The following is an 18,008-nucleotide window of genomic DNA, read 5'->3' as shown; positions in this document are numbered from 1 at the left end:
CCATGCAGAAGCAAACATCCACGATACATAGTAAGACTAAAATCATAAAGTAATGAAGTACCAACCAGGAAACCTCGTGCCCCGATGCACGTTTCACCTAATGCTTCAACCCCTGATGAAGCATTGTACCATGGATACTTGTTTCCTTAGCATTCTCATATGTATTGGAACGCACTTTATATTATTGAGCTGCTAATGTGACTTTGGGTCGATGTGCAATAAGTATACACAGAGTTATTGATTCCAACCGGGGTTTTCCCTGAATTGTCTGTTACTTCTATATATGATATACGGTATATCACTGTTATCCATTTTAATTGGGCGGTATTTTAATTAATTGAATAAAGTTTCATATATTTGTAACTCGGTGCCTTTTTCAAATTTTGGGTTAACAATGTCACACTTGTCAAAACATGAGTACCAACTCCTAAACCACATCCCGTAAATAACATTCGCCAGTAATTTATAGCTGTAGACTTTGAGGATGTGTACGGAAGTTTTTAACAATAGTCAGGGTCAGGCATACAGTTTACAGGGTTTGAGGGCAGAGAAACTTCATGACCCGGTCCATGGACACAGTTTTTTAAAATGTCATAGATGCTTGACAGTTTTGTGATTTGATGATGTTAATACCTGACTATTTTTCTTATACTTATTCTCTATAGAAGCTGGAGTGTTATTGCTCATGTACACACTGAACTATTGATTAATGCAAAGTTTGTTGAAGGTTAGGTGCGTTTTAAACATCAGCATTTTTAAAATCAGAGTTTGCAAGCTAAATCCAGGAGTGGAACAAACACTATAAACAGAGTCAGGGACCCTATACACAAAGTTTTGTTCATGGCCTTTTTTTTTTGCTATAAAAAGACCTAAAAAAACACCCGATTTGTAACTTTTTTGCAGCATTTTGCCTATGGTTCATTTACTAAGATAGTTATGCTAGTTTTTGGCTTAAAAAAGTCACAAGATCCCATTTTGAGACTTTTTAAACACCCATGTACAAATCTTTTGTCACACAGGTATTTCTATGTCATCTTTGCTACTGGAGAGCGTCGGGGGTGGGGGGCGATGGGGGGTGGCAGAGGCCTGGAAACAGGTGTAAATGACGTTTGAAATCTACAGGTGTACGGACTGGTCTGAGGATTTGTTTAATTTATGACAAGGCCTGCTCCTCATAATAAATTAGGCACATCCTCCGGCAGAGCAGATGCTATCAAAATCTGGCATAAAACACTGGTCTTAAAAGTGTAAACTGCTGGTGACAAATCACCCCCAATGTGTGTTAGGAGGATCCGTTAAACTGATTGCATATAATAGCTTATGTTTTACAATCACTTTAACAGGGTTGTCTTAGTTTACCATATCGATGACCTATCTTCAGGATGATTTCATCAATATGAGATTGGGTCCATCTCCCGACACCCCTGCCAACCAGCTGTTTGTATCCAGGGACGTGCACAGACATTTTGAAGGGCAAAATAAGGGCACTTATCATAATTTCCAAAAATATTTGTTCCGCGAAGCTTGCTTTTCTAGAAGTCCTACCTTTTTCTCCATGAATTTTATACTGTAATTGTAAACACGACAGAATCCACAAATAATACTTTTTTGGTTGCACCGTACATATTATGGTAAAATGAGTGATGTCATTACAAGACTCTACAGACTCTAATATGCAAAGTGACAAAGCACTACAACCCCCAGTATGCAAAGGGACAATGCACTACAACCACAAGTATGTAAAGGGACAAAGCACTACAACTATTGTTTGGGCACTGAGGGCAGACAGGCATCGTAGCAGATGCGCATCACGCACATCCACTACCCAGGCAGCCCCTCCGATTGCCTTAAAGGACTCTGTCACCCTGACCCTGGACTGGTGAGCGGGCGGACTGGTGAATAAATTGTATCGGCGAATAAATTGCGCTGCCGACGGCGGGATGGAGGGGGGGGGGCGAGTGCGGACTTGCGGCATGCTTGTAGTGGGTCGGCTTGGGCAGGGCTGTCTTTAATATTGATTGGACCCTGGGCTAGAATTTACTTGGGCCCCCTAGATCCCACCTTCCCGCACCCTAGAATGCAATTACGCCCTCCACCACTATATATAATATAGCTTACAGTGAATGACTGTAAATACTTACAGTTCTGAAGACTCCAGCGGGCTCAGGATCAGTGCTCTGGGCAGCTGGGCTCAGGGCTGGAAGTGGGCACCGCTCTGCAGTGCAGGAAGGTGACCGGGGCTAGGCTCACCCTAGCGTTACAGTGCACCCCAGCACCCCACAGTATGCAGTATAGCACTCTATAGTATGCAGCACACCACAGTATGCAGTATAGCACCCTGTAGTATACAACACCCCACAGTATGCAATACATAGTATAACACCCCACAGTATGCAGTATAGCATCCTATAGCATACAGTATAGCAGTATAGCACCCAGTATACAGCACCCCACAGTATACAGTAGAGCAATATAGCACCCAGTATACAGCACCCCACAGTATACAGTAGAGCAGTATAGCACCCAGTATACATCACCCCACAGTATACAGTAGAGCAGTATAGCACCCAGTATACAGCACCCCACAGTATATAGTAGAGCAGTATAGCACCCAGTATACAACACACCACAATATACAGCACCCCACAGTATACAGTAGAGCAGTATTGCACCCCACAGTGTACAGCACCCCCAGTATATAATCTCCTATAGCAGCCCCCAGTGTAAACTCATACAGCCGCCCTCAGTATATAATCTTATACAGCAGCCCCTCCAGTACATAACCTCATACAGCAGCCCCCCCAGTATATAATCCCACACAGCAGCCCCTCCAGTATATAATCTCATACAGCAGTCCCCCAGTATATAATCCCACACAGCAGCCCCCAGTATATAATACCACACAGCAGCCCCCAGTATATAATCCCATACAGCAGCCCCCCCCAGCCCCAGTATTTAATCTCATACAGCAGCCCCCTAGTATATAATCCCACACAGCAGCCCCCCATTATATAATCCCACACAGCAGCCCCCCAGTATATAATCCCACACAGCCTCCCCCAGCATACAATCCTCAGACCCTCCCCAGCAGTCACATCCACCTCTGCAGCACTGACAGACTCTCTCCCCTCTACAGACGCTGCTGAGCAGCCATCCCTGATCTTCCTACTCTGCAGACAGTCGGCTAGTGCCTGTGATAGCAGAGCGCTGCTGACCCACGTGACCTACCCTTCTCCTGCAGGCTGCAGCAACACTGAGTCATGGAAGAAAGAAAGGAACTTTGATTACCTCATAGCCATGTGACCAGTAATATCACTATGTTACTGGTCACATGCTGGTGATGTCATGTAAGGTCCTTTCTCCCACAACTCTCACTCTCTCACAGTTCGCTCTGGAGTGCCAGTGTTCTGTCCGAATACTATAACTTGCAGGCATGGCAGCACCCCCCTGTAGCTGACAGTCTGACACCTGGGGCGGACGGCCCCCTCCCACTTGATGAAATTGAAATTGTGGGCAGTGGCCAGCGGGGCTCAAGAGGAAGCTGCCTTGGGCCCCCCAGGAGCAACTGGGCCCGGGGCAGCTGCCCCTTTTGCCCCGCCTTAAAGAGGGCCCTGGGCTTGGGACAACATACAAAAAAAAAAGGCATTTAAGGGGCAGGGGCAGAAGGGGGCAGAAGGGGGCAGGGGCTCAAGCCCCCTTTGAGCCCTATGTGTGCACGTCCCTGCTTGTATGTATATACAGGCCATACATGTGCATATTTCTTAAATATATAAAAATGAGTTTCTGTCTGTCTGTCTGTTCTTCATGCGTGACCAAACGACTAGATCACTCTTCAGCAAATTTGGCACACATGTACATCAGGTGTCCGGGAAGGTTTTAGACTGGGTCTCAGCTCTCTAGGATGTACCATTCCTGAGATATTCACAAAAAAATACCTGCATTAACCAATACAAGCCTGCAAATCTTTCTCTTCAAATCCCAACTGCCATACACACAGTTTTACTTCAGGTTTTCATAACAAGCCAGACATTTTTCTTCACTGCTGTAGGTCAGCTTTAGGCTAGAGCTACAGGACAACAATAAGTCGCACGACACATAGGGCACAACTACCCTGCTACATGCATCCATCTTGGATGGATTTTTTGCGACTGTCTCAGTCACAGCATGTCACATATCGCAGAGCGACACCATAGGCTATCATTATAAAAATTGTTGAGACAAAATGTTGCGCGACACATGTTGTCGTGTAGCCCTAGCATTAAAGGGGCAGGGCACTGTGGAGGTCACTGTTAAAGGGGCTGGCGCTGTGGAGGTCACTGTTAAAAGGGCGGTCACTGTGGAGGTCACTGATAAAGGGGCAGGCACTGTGGAGGTCACTGTTAAAGGGGCAGGCACTGTGGAGGTCACTGTTAAAGGGGCGGGCACTGTGGAGGTCACTGTTAAAGGGGCCGGCACTGTGGAGGTCACTGTTAAAGGGGCCAGCATTGTGGAGGTCACTGTTAAAGTGGCAGGCGTGGTGGAGGTCACTGTTAAAGAGGCGGGCACTGTAAAACTCACTGTTAAAGGGGTGGGCTGCTATGAAGGTCAAAGTTAAGGGCATGAGCTGCTGTTGAGGTCCCATTTTAAAGTGGCGGGGCACTGTGAGGGATCAGTGTTAAGGGGTGGGGGACTGCGGAGTTCACTGTTAAAGGGGCGGTGTGCTGTAGAGGTCACTGTTAGGGGGATATTGTCGATATCTTTTAACCACACACAGAAACATTAATGAAATAGATGAAATACACCCGTGCAAAGCCGGGTCCTTCTGCTAGTATATATATCTACCACATCTACCATTTTTTTATATTCTATCTTATCTTTTCATGGGACAACACTTAAAGGGCTTCTGTCACCCCACTAAACAGTTTTTTTTTTTTGTGTGTACTTATAATCCCTATACTGCGATTTATCCATACATAATGTGATTAATCATTTTGGTTCAGTAGATTTTGCTAAAAACGTACTTTTATAATATGTAAATTACCTGTCTACCAGCAAGTAGGGCGGCTACTTGCTGGTAGCAGCCGCATCCTCCTATCATAATGACGCCCCCTCCGCATGTTGATTGACAGGGCCAGCAAACTGGATCGTTCTCTGCTGGCCCTGTTTGCATTCAAAATCTGGCGCCTGCACCGTACCTGTCTTCAATCGGCGCAGGGGCACTCAGAGGCGGACGCTCGCTCGGCTGCTCCATCCTCAATGCGCCTGCGCCGATGATGTCACATCTACACCCGGCGCAGGCGCATTGAGGATGGAGCGGCCGATCGAGCGTCCGCCTCTCAGTGCGCCTGCGCCGATTGAAGACAGGTACGGCACAGGCGCCAGATTTTGAATGCAAACAGGGCCAGCAGAGAACGATCCAGTTCGCTGGCCCTGTCAATCAACATGCGGAGGGGGCGTCATTATGATAGGAGGATGCGGCGGCTACCAGCAAGTAGCCGCCCTACTTGCTGGTAGACAGGTAATTTACATATTATAAAAGTATGTTTTTAGCAAAATCTACTGAACCAAAATGATTAATCACATTATGTATGGATAAATCACAGTATAGGGATTATAAGTACACAAAAAAAAAAAAACAGCTTAGTGGGCTGACAGAAGCCCTTTAACATCTGACACTTTAATACAATGTAAAGTAGGCAGTGTACGGCTTGTATAACAGTGTAAATTTGGTGTGCCCTCAAAATAACTCAACACACAGCCATTAATATCTAAACTGCCGGCAACAAAAGTGAGTACACCCCTAAGTGAAAATGGACAAATTGTGCCCAAAGTGTCAATATTATGTGGATGTTAGAGACCGTGTGCTCCTCCACCTTCTGTTTGAGGATGCCCCCAGATGCTCAATAGGGTTTAGGTCTGGAGACATGCTTGGCCAGTCTAGCATGATTACCCTCAGTTTCTTTACCTGAGCAGTGGTTGTCTTGGTGTGTTTGGGGTCAATATCATGTTGGAATAGTTCCCTGAGGTCCAGTTTTTGAAGGTAGGGGGTCATGCTCTGCTTCAGTATGTCACAGTACATATTGGCATTTATGGTTCCCTCAATGAAATGTAGCTCCCTACGGCCGGCAGCACTCATCCAGACCCAAACCATGACAATTCCACCACCATTCTTGACTGTAGGCAAGATACATTTGTATTTGTACTCCTCACCTGGTTGCTGCCACACACACTTGACACCATCTGAACCAAAAAAGTTTATCTTGGTCTCATCAGACCACAGGACATGGTTCCAGTAAGCCATGTCCTTAATCTGCTTGTCTTCAGCAAACTCTTTGAAGCCGTTGTTTGTGCATCATCTTTAGAAGAGTCTTCCTTCTGGGACAACAGCCATGCAGACCAATTTGATGCAGTGTGCGACGTATGGTTTAAGCACTGACAGGCTGAACCCTCACCCTTTAACCTCTGCAGCAATGCTGACAGCACTCATACAACCTCTGGATATGACGTTGAGCATGTGCATTCAATTTCTTTGGTCGACCATGGCGAGGCCTGTTCTGAGTGGAACCTGTCTTGTTAAACCACTGTATGGTCTTGGCCACCGTGATACAGCTCAGTTCCAGGGTGTTGGCAATCTTATAGCCTAGGCCATTTTTATGTAGAGCAACAATTATTTTTTTCAGATGCTTAGAAAGTTCTTTGCCATGAGGTGCCATGTTGAATTTTCAGTATTAGAGAGTATTTTCCAGTATTAGAGAGTGTAAGAGCGATAACGCCAAATTAACACCCCTGCTCTCCATTCACACCTGAGACCTTGTAACACTAATGAGTCACTTGACACCGGGGAGGGAAATAAATGGTTAATTGGGCACAATTTGGCCATTTTCACTTAGGGGTATACTTAGTTTTGTTGCCAGCGGTTTAGACATTAATGGCTGTGTGTTGAGTTATTTTGAGGGCACATCAAATTTACACTGTTATACAAGCTGTGCACTGACTACTTTACATTGTATCAAAGTGTACAATCTTCAGTGTTGTCCCATGAAAAGCTATAATAAAATATTTGAGAGGGGTGTACTCACTTTTGTTAGATACAGTATATATATAAAAAAAAAATTTTTTCACTTTATAAGATGCACTTTTTTACCCCAAAAGTGATGAGCCGCAGGGGCAATATTCTAATTCTCGATATTTCGCGAATATTTGGTAGAATATTCATCATATATTCGCAAATTCGAGATTATTTTCATGTTCGCGAAAAATCGGCAATGTAATATTCGCGTTATACGCACGAAATACAGGCGTGGATCACTATAGCTACATTTTTCGAGCTGCTAGAAGTTTCCTGAGACTGGGGAAAATGGTTGGCACGGCAGAACATTACAATAGCTTTATATGCAGATAGAGTGCTCCAATATATTTGTGAAATCGGCACTAATGATGCGAATATTTTGGCGCAATACATGCAACTTCACATTTTAACAGGTCTGACTACTTATTAGTGGTTGGTGCTCTAAGTATTGTTGTGAACTTGTGACATCACAGGACTATGTATGTATGTTTGTATGTAACATACATACATACAGCACTATGTATGTAGCATGTATGTATGGACAGCAGAACCTATCGCCTACACTATATCACTATCTAACCTACACTAACTATCTCCTACTAACTATCTATATTATATATATAAGCTAACTAACTAACTATCTAATGTAGTGACACAGGAAAGCAGAGAACATAGCAATAACACTGCTGTTTCTCTGAGATCTGCCAAATACTGCATACAAGGGCTGCTGGGGAGGTTCTTATATAGTAAGGGGTAGGCAACTTTCCTATTGGTTGCTAGGGATGTTGCTAAGCTCTGACAAAGACATTGCAGCCTTCTCATTGGCCCACAAGAAAGAAGGGAGGTTACTTATGAAAAAAAAATCTAGAATATTCAAAATTACGAATATATATCACTATATTCTAAATATTCGTGAATTCTCGAAGTGCCGATATTAGCGATTAATATTCACTATTCGAATATTCGCGCCTAACACTACTCAGTGAGTCTTATAAAACAAATACTAGTGAGCACTTCATGCATTATGGCAGTGCTCTCTAGTATGCAGGCGGCGTGGTCACTGTAGCAATGCTAGCACTGTCTGTACTCATCACTCCTTGGTCTTCCTCCAGGTGCCAAGTTGCACTGTCCTGATTGCACACAGCTTCAGGATGTAGTGCGTGCACTATGACCTGACATTGTACGCAGTTAGGTTACAGTGCAGATCAGCCTAGAGAAGAAAACAGAGTGGTAATTGCAGGAGAGACCACCGGACCTGAAGAGCAGTGGTGGAGCAGGAGAGCTAAGTTAATTTATTTACTTTATGTCTGATGAGGGTCTTATCTTAGGTCTGATATGGAGGTCTGACATGGAGGTCTGCTGGGGATCTGATCTGGGGATCTGATGATCTGCTATGGTGGTCTGATCTGAGATCTGATATTGGGGTCTGATCTGAGGTCTGATATGGGAGTCTGATCTGAGGTTCTGATATGGGAGTCTGATCTGAGTAGTTAATTTTCTTCTGCCCCACTGTCTTTCTGGCCACAACATTAAATGTCTGTGTGAAAATGAATCAACACTGCTAAATCATTGTGTAGGACGTTGAGACGAGAAACAGGAAAGGTGGAGTTTTTGGAAAGTTTGAAAGTAGGTTAAAAATGAAAATGTTTATGAATTCAGAAGGAGGCAAATCAGACAGTTATCATAGTAACTTCGGCACTGTGATTTCCTGTAATGGGCTGGATGAAAGCTTTGAAACATTATTTTTATAAGTCATGGTCTGGTGATATGTGAGAAGCAAAGTGTTTGGACTAATCATTACACAGCTCAAGGACTATGTAGTGACTTCAATGAAGGAACCACAGATAAAGTAGGAAGCAGGAAGCAAAAAACTGAAAAGAAGATATTAGTCACATATTAGTTCCCAGGAAAATTGATGGGCTCATTCAGATGGGCAATCTTCACATCTAGATGTTGTCTGAGTGAAGAACGGACAGCACAGGGACTGATCACTAACGCCCTTCATAGTACATGGGCAAATTCACATCTGCAATTTTTCTCATGGACCACTGGTGTTGGGCCCTTAGAGAAAGGAGACCCTGCCCTGCTTGGTTCTATCTATGCCCATTGTTACTGGAGAAGCAGCTTAGTTAGCACGTGCGTGGAGGAGATTCGAGCCGAGCAGGTGTTTGGCCGAGCATGCTCGATCAACACTAATAACGATACAGTGCTGCCACTTAAAGGCTTGTATAATTATATTCCACTAATCCTGCTTGAGGCTTTGGGCTATTAGTATACCATAACAGGTTACGTGAGCGGGAGTGCATGGCTCCTGCTTCCGGACTGCTCAGATGCCGTGGTCACATTTGATCACTGCATCTTAGGGGGAAAATGTATGTGATCTGCCTAAACAGCAGAAACTCAGTGCCTATGGTGCATGTTGCACGCGTGATTGGGCACCATGCTTAAAGACACAGCTTCTGATGTAGATGTTTGGTGGAGGTTGTGAAAGGTTTAGAGGAGTTGCCCCATAAAAAATATTCTACAGCTTTCAAACCAGCACCTGGATTTGAATACTTTTGTAATTGTATGTAATTAAAAATTATATATAGTCACTAAGGCTACTTTCACACTAGGGTTTTTCTTTTCCGGCACTGAGTTCCGTTCTAGGGGCTCAAATCCGGAAAAGAACTGATCAGGATTATCCCCATGCATTCTGAATAGAGAGTAATCTGTTCAGGATGCATCAGGATGTCTTCAGTTCAGTCTTTTTGACTGATCAGACTTTTCAGAAAACCGTAGCATGCTGTATTTTTACCTCCGGCCAAAAATTCACTTTGACTGAACACCGGATCAGGTCTTTTTCCCATTGACTTGCATTAACGCCGGATCCGGCGCTGTGTGTTCAGTCAAACTGGATCCGGCTTTTGCTTGTTAAACCCGAGAAATGTGAAAAAAAAGTTAAAGTCCATAAATGGCGGATCCGTTTTTTCCAATGCATTTTTTCATTGTGATAAAAATCCTGATCAGGATTCAAATGTAATCCGTTTTCACATGTTTTTCCGGATCCGGCGGCTAGTTTCGGTGTCAGAATTGAACGCCGGGTTTAAACAACGCTAGTGTGAAAGTAGCCTAAGTTATTCAATAAAAGGTATCTATAGCGCCACCTGCTCTGTTCTTTTTACTGAGATGGCCGCACATGCTCAGTTTCATCCTTCAACTGCCTCCTGAGCTGTGATTGGGAGAGAGCTCCGGCAGGAAAGACACGCCCCCTGAGCTCCAGCAGTCAATACACTCTCCATGAGCTGCCAGCTTGATAAAAATCTAGCAGAGCAATAAAAGGGGAAATCTTGGGATACATATGAGATGCAGGGTTCATTCTAGCTTTGTTAGGCCTCATGCACACGACAGTTTTTTTTCACGGTCCGCAAAAACGGGGTCCGTGGGTCCGTGATCCGTGACCGTTTTTTCGTCCGTGGGTCTTCCTTGATTTTTGGAGGATCCACGGACATGAAAAAAAAGTCGTTTTGGTGTCCGCCTGGCCGTGCGGAGCCAAACGGATCCGTCCTGAATTACAATGCAAGTCAATGGGGACGGATCCGTTTGATGTTGACACAATATGGTGCCATTTCAAACGGATCCGTCCCCATTGACTTTCAATGTAAAGTCTGGAGTTCTTTTATACCATCGGATTGGAGTTTTCTCCAATCCGATGGTATATTTTAACTTGAAGCGTCCCCATCACCATGGGAACGCCTCTATGTTAGAATATACTGTCGGATATGAGCTACTTCGTGAACCTCAGATCCGACAGTATATTCTAACACAGAGGCGTTCCCATGGTGATGGGGACGCTTCAGGTTAGAATACACTACAAACTTTGTACAAGACTGCCCCCTGCTGCCGGGCAGCACCCGATCTCATACTGGGGGATATGATAGCACAATTAACCCCTTTAGGTGCGGCACCTAAAGGGGTTAATTGTACTATCATATTCCCCTGTAAGAGATCAGGGCTGCCAGGCAGCAGGGGGCAGCCCCCCCCCCTCCCCAGTTTGAATATCGTTGGTGGCACAGTGTGCCCCCACCATCGCCCCCCCCTCCCTCCCTCTATTGTATTAAATTCGTTGGTGGCACAGTGTGTCAACCACCATCGGCCCCCCTCCCTCCCTCTATTGTATTAAATCGTTGGTGGCACAGTGTGCCAACCACCATCGGCCCCCCTCCCTCCCTCTATTGTATTAAATCGTTGGTGGCACAGTGTGCCAACCACCATCGCCCCCCCCCTCCCTCTATAGCAGTAACATTGGTGGCAGTGTGCGGTCTCAACAGTAGAAGATTCATACTTACCTGCTTGCTGCTGCGATGTCTGTGTCCGGCCGGGAGCTCCTCCTACTGGTAAGTGAAAGGTCTGTGCGGCGCATTGCTAAAGAACTGTCACTTACCAGTAGGAGGAGCTCCCGGCCGGTCACAGACATCGCAGCAGCAAGCAGGTAAAGTATGAATCTTCTACTGTTGAGACCGCACACTGCCACCAATGTTACTGCTATAGAGGGAGGGGGGGGGGCGATGGTGGTTGGCACACTGTGCCACCAACGATTTAATACAATAGAGGGAGGGAGGGGGGCCGATGGTGGTTGGCACACTGTGCCACCAACGATTTAATACAATAGAGGGAGGGGGGCCGATGGTGGTTGGCACACTGTGCCACCAACGATTTAATACAATAGAGGGAGGGAGGGGGGGCGATGGTGGGGGCACACTGTGCCACCAACGATATTCAAACTGGGGAGGGGGGGGTCTGCCCCCTGCTGCCTGGCAGCCCTGATCTCTTACAGGGGAATATGATAGTACAATTAACCCCTTTAGGTGCCGCACCTGAAGGGGTTAATTGTGCTATCATATCCCCCTGTAAGAGATCGGGTGCTGCCAGGCAGCAGGGGGCAGTCTTGTACAAAGTTTGCAGTGTATTCTAACTAGAAGCGTCCCCATCACCATGGGAACGCTTCTGTGTTAGAATATACTGTCGGAAATGAGTTTTCACGAAGTGAAAACTTAGATCAGAAAAAGCTTTTATGCAGACGGATCTTCGGATCCGTCTGTATGAAAGCAACCTACGGCCACGGATCACGGACACGGATGCCAATCTTGTGTGCATCCGTGTTCTTTCACGGACCCATTGACTTGAATGGGTCCGTGAACCGTTGTCCGTCAAAAAAATAGGACAGGTCATATTTTTTTGACGGACAGGATACACGGATCACGGCCTCGGCTGCAAAACGGTGCATTTTCCGATTTTTCCACGGACCCATTGAAAGTCAATGGGTCCGCGAAAAAAAACGGAAAACGGCACAACGGCCACGGATGCACACAACGGTCGTGTGCATGAGGCCTTAGAAAGAGATTTTCATGTACTAGAAGACTTTCATTTTTTACAATAATCATGGGATCATTTGCTCTGCAGTTTTTCTTGATTATGAACTATAACTTCATAACTGGTGCTTATCTGAATTTCCAGTGGTAATCCTCCAGGAAAAAATATCTTAAAAAGTATGACTCAACTTACCACAAAGTTATAAAAATATAAATATAATGAACACGTGCAGTTCATTTCCTTAAAGGAGGAAAATAGTTGCATTTTCTAAAGATGTCATTTTCAGTGCTATTTTATGAATTGTTTTTATTGTTTTTCACCATTTCGTCCGCAGAATTTTCATATTTTTCTTCTTTCTTCTCTGGTAGGTTTAATCATTTCAGTAGCATTAAAAGGCAGAGATGAGTTAAGTTTTGAAACATTCCAATCAGACAATTTACCAAACTTCGACAATGCGATGTTGGATAATTTTGCGTTAATAAATACTAAAGTATTAGGGAGTGATACCTTCATAGGCTAACCAGAAAGAAACATTTATTGCAAGCTTTCAGAGCACAAAGGCTCCTTCTTCAGGCGAGATTACAAATGAATCGATAAATCTGGTACACGCCCATGCCTAATCATATTCATCCCACTTGGCGGCCCAACCTTAGTGTGAAGGCTTGGAAGTTAAACTGCAGGGAGAAGAATAGAAAACGAAAAACGAAGTCTGTATTTTGAGCATCCATAAAGCCTCTTTCAGATGGTCAGTATTTGATGAGTATTTGTAAGCCATAGCAGGAGTGGGTCCAAAACAGAAACAAAATGTAATAGAAATATTTGCATCTCTTATGTGCTTTGGACCCACTCCTGCTTTTGGCTTACAAATACTGATGCAAAATACTGACCGCGTGAAAGAGGCCTCAATTCTGTCCATTTATATCTGAAATCTGTTTTTATTAACAAGAAAAAAAAGGCCTGCATGCAAGACTTTAACCCCTTAAGGACACGGCCATATTTCACCTTAAGGACCAGGCCACTTTTTTGCAAATCTGACCAGTGTCACTTTATGTGTGAATAACTTTAAAACGCTTTGACTTATACAGGCCATTCTGAGATTGTTTTCTCGGCACATATTGTACTTCATGACACTGGTAAAATACGAGTCCAAAAAATTCATTTTAATTTATAAAAAAAATGTGGAAAAATTTGCAATTTCCAAGTTTAAATTTCTCTACTTCTATAATACATAGTAATACCTCCAAAAATAGTTATTACTTTACATTCCCAATATGTCTACTTCATGTTTGGATCATTTGGGGAATTACATTTTATTTTTTGGGATGTTACAAGGCTTAGAAGTTTAGAAGCAAATCCCCACTTTTTAAGGACCAGTTCAGGTCTGAAGTCACTTTGCGAGGCTTACCGTATTTATCGGCGTACAACACACACTTTTCCCCCCTGAAAATAGGGGGCAAATGATGTATGCGTGTTATACGCCGATTAGGGCTGAAACGTGTCCTCCGGAGGCCAGAGAGGCAGGACTGAGCAGGCCGGCACAGCGGAGGGAGGAGGAGGGAGTCTCTCCCTCCCCACTGTGCGCGGCTGCCGCTGAACACCAATGAGGACAGAGTAGGAGGAGGAGGGGAGGGACTGTGGCCACTGCGCCACCAATGAATGTGCCGGCCATATCCCACAGGGTCCCCCTCCTCCCCCCCATCATTGGTGGCAGTTTGCAGTTCCGATCGGAGCCCCAGCAGTGTAATGCTGGGGCTCCGATCGGTTACCATGACAGCCAGGAGTCACGCTACTGAAGTCCTGGCTGCCATGGTATGTTAGTGAGCAGAGAGCAGCGCATTATACTCACGTGCGCTGTGGCCGCCGGTCGCTCCTTCTTCTGTCTGTGTAATGTCTTACAGCATTAGCAATGCGTCGCACAGACCTATGAGAAGAAGGAGCGACCGGCGGCCACAGCGCACGTGAGTATAATGCGCTGCTCTCTGCTCACTAACATACCATGGCAGCCAGGACTTCAGTAGCGTGACTCCTGGCTGCCATGGTAACCGATCGGAGCCCCAGCATTACACTGCTGGTGCTCCGATCGGAACTGCAAACTGCCACCAATGATGGGGGGAGGAGGGGGACCCTGTGGCCACTGCCACCAATGATTAATACTGGGGAGGGAGGGGGGGGGGGTTGCGTTACCAGAGGGGGCAGATCAGAGGCTTTATTTGAAATTTAATTTTTTTTCCTGAAATTTCCCTCTTAAAATGAAGGTGCGTGTTATATGCCTGTGCGTGTTATATGCCGATAAATACGGTATATAATAGATACCACACAAAAATTACCCCATTCTAGAAACTACACCCCTCAAGGTATTTAAAACTTATTTTACAAATTTGTTAACCCTTTAGGTGTTCCACAAGAACTTATGGAAAATGGAGATAAAATTTCACTTTTTTGGCAGATTTTCCATCTTAATAATTTTTTTCCAGTTACAAGGCCAGGGTTAACAGCCAAACAAAACTCAATAATAAAATGGCTGCTGTCCTATTAGTACACAAAACCTGTCCTAAGGTTACGTCACAACACTGAGGTAAAGAGCTGCCTCATCCTCCTCTCTGTTCTGCTTGTCAGGGATTATGATCCTGAATACAGCTGATAAGATCTTCAGGTGAATCTCTGTAGAAATGGAGATCATGAGGAGACATGACGTAGATGGGAGGGTGGGAATGTGGCTGATGAGCAGCAGCACCTGTATGCAGTCTCCTTTCCATCCTCTCTGTACAACATGTCTCCTCATGAACTCCATTCCTAGAGAGATTCAGCTGAACATCTTATTAGCTGTATTTAGGATAATAATCCCTGACAAGTAGAACAGAGTGGAGACTGTTTAGCTCAGTGTTCTGAAGTAACTTGTCCTCCTAGGACATGTTTTGTGTGTACTAATAGGACGGTGGCCATTTTATTTCCCCTAAGTGATATTTAAGTATTTTAATTTTCTTAATTCTCGGGGGGAACCCCTCTAATGGCCTCTTTCACATGGTCAGTATGTGGTCAGTGTTTTGCATCAGTATTTGAAAGCCAAAAACAGAAATGAAATTTAATGGAAAATATTTAATGGAAATATTTGCATCTCATCTGTGTTTTGAACCCATTCTTTCTTTTGGCTTACACATTCTGATTAAATACTGATGTAAAATACTGACGAAATACTGACCGTGTGAAAAAGGCCTTATGCTCAATTTGCTTCCGTTTTGGCCATTTATGTCTGAAATCAGTTTTGTTAACATGCATGCAGGACTTTTATGGCATCTTTCAGATGGTCAGTATTTTTCAGTATTTGATGAGTATGTGTAAGGCTAAACAGGAGTGGGTCCAAAACAGAGAACTGTAATGGAAATATTTTCGCATCTCTGCATCTCTTCTGTGTTTTGGAGCCACTCCTGCTTTTGGCAGATCAGAAGACCGGAAAATTAAACAGTAATGTCTATACGGACAAACAGGGACAATAGTGGCCCCATAACAGATTGGGGATGGGTCCAACAACAGTGTCAGTAACAGGGACAGTAGTGACCTCATAACGGAGTGGGGATGGTGGCCAACAGCAGTGGCAGAAACAAGGACCATAGTGGTCACATGACAGAGTGGGGGGAAGCAGCAGTAGTGACAGTGACAATAGTTGGCCCATGACAAAGTGGGGAGGGGGACAGCACCACGGCTGTGTCACAGTCTTGTTGTGTGCCGTGACACATTAGCCATGCATGCTCCTTGCCTGTGGAAGTGGGCTTTAGGGTTTCCCTGAGGGGGAGCCACTAGCCAGTAGCAGTTGTTGTTTTCTTCCAGTTGTTGTGGCAGGCAAGTGCTGTTGTTCCAATGTGTGTTGTTTGTGCTGGGTGCTTACCTGCCAATCTGGTTTATACTACTGTCTTCTCCTTTCTTGTTGCTAGGCCTGCTGGAAGCCCCGGTTCATCAGTGTCGTGGATGAACAGGTTGTCTCCTAGCCCTGACATTATTACCAGGGATCTCTAGGGTTAGTAGGGCCCGAGGTTCCAGGTATGAGCCCTCCCACCATAAGGTTCACACATACAGTAAGGAGGTCAGGGCTAGGAATTAGGGATGTGTTAGAAGGTAACCTGCTCCCTTTATTCCTGTTTTCAGGCCTAGTGGTATATCCCGCCAACCTACATTGTACGGTGTAGAGTTCCCCCCACTCCCCACCGTGACAGTAGGTCCAGGATGGCAGCATAACTTCAGCTCCAAAAAAGCTGAAGACCCACTAACCACAGGCTCCAAGCCCAAGTACTATAAGAGCCCACACCCAGCTCCACCTTGCTCACACTTTAACCCCATACCCACCAGAATAGGAAGGGACAACAACATTAAAGGGGAAGTGTGTAAACATGCTAAAAAAAACACGTTGCCACCGGCAACAAGCATACAAAGCTAAAGTGTCACAGTCCACAACCACCAGACCACGATACAGCTGTGATAGCAGCAGTGGCATACAGCACATGATGGTAGCAGTAGTAGCATAGCCCCAAAACAGCAGTGTGATAGCAAGGCCAAGTGGTATGCATATCCTTTTTAAAATATAACATGTACATATCAGTAGGCCAAGAAGCCCCATTATTTGAATGGCAGTAGAGGCATCAGACAGGTGGGTGACAGCATCAGAATGCTGGCAGCAGCACGTGGCCAGAAGTAACGGCTCATTTCGCACAATATTCCAGTGTGGCAGCACACTACAATATGATCATTACTGGCAGAATGATCTATTCTGTTGCATCAGGCACTGGTGTCTGGAAATCCTGGTTGATCCATGCCTGATTCATTATTATGAAAGTTAGTCTCTCCACATTTAGGGAGGAAAGGTGAGTTCTCTTAGGGGAAAATATGACCTCTGCCGCACTGAACACCTGCTCTGATGCCAAATTACTTGCTGGGAAGGAAAGCATGCCCATGGCAAACTCGGCCAGTTACGGCCACACTTCAAGTTTACATGCCCAGTAGTCCAGGAGGTCTTGGATCATGGGTGACAGGGTGCAGTCCAAGTATGCCACCACCTGCTAATTAAGATTCTGCTGCATGTCCTTCTGCTGGGTTGTTTCTTCAGTAGGAGGCTGAAGAAAACTACTCATCATAGACTCCAGACTGATATTGCTGAATATGGAGCTGGTGCTGCTCCACTACCAGTCATTGCAGTGGAGTGTGAGCGCAGAGGGTTCCCCCTGGTTAGACCTTCCTGAGGACAAGCAATGGCGCTTGTAGGCAGCGAACAACTGACTATACAGCATGTCTCTATAGTAGTCCATTTTTGAATGCCTTTCAATAGGTATAAAAAATGCCACCATTTTGACCAGTAGTGAGGATCTAAGATTGTGGATAGTCAGTAGTCCCTCTGCCAAAACCTGACAATGCGGCTATCACTATACAAACATGACACCATGCATTGGGTCATTTGCGCAAGGGACTCGGAGGGTCTCCCTGCCTCCATCTCCACAATGCCACAGTCTGTCAGGGTCATCTGCGTCATCTTTGTTGTTGGCCTCCAGCTCCTCCAAATTCCTGGGTGTTTATGTACTCATCCTCCTCGTCCTCTGCCACTTCATCCTCCACAGGGCTCAGG

The sequence above is a fragment of the Bufo gargarizans genome, chromosome 5, assembly GCF_014858855.1.
Source record: "Bufo gargarizans isolate SCDJY-AF-19 chromosome 5, ASM1485885v1, whole genome shotgun sequence".
Lineage (NCBI taxonomy): Eukaryota > Metazoa > Chordata > Amphibia > Anura > Bufonidae > Bufo > Bufo gargarizans.
Note: the sequence above shows the minus strand (reverse complement) of the source record.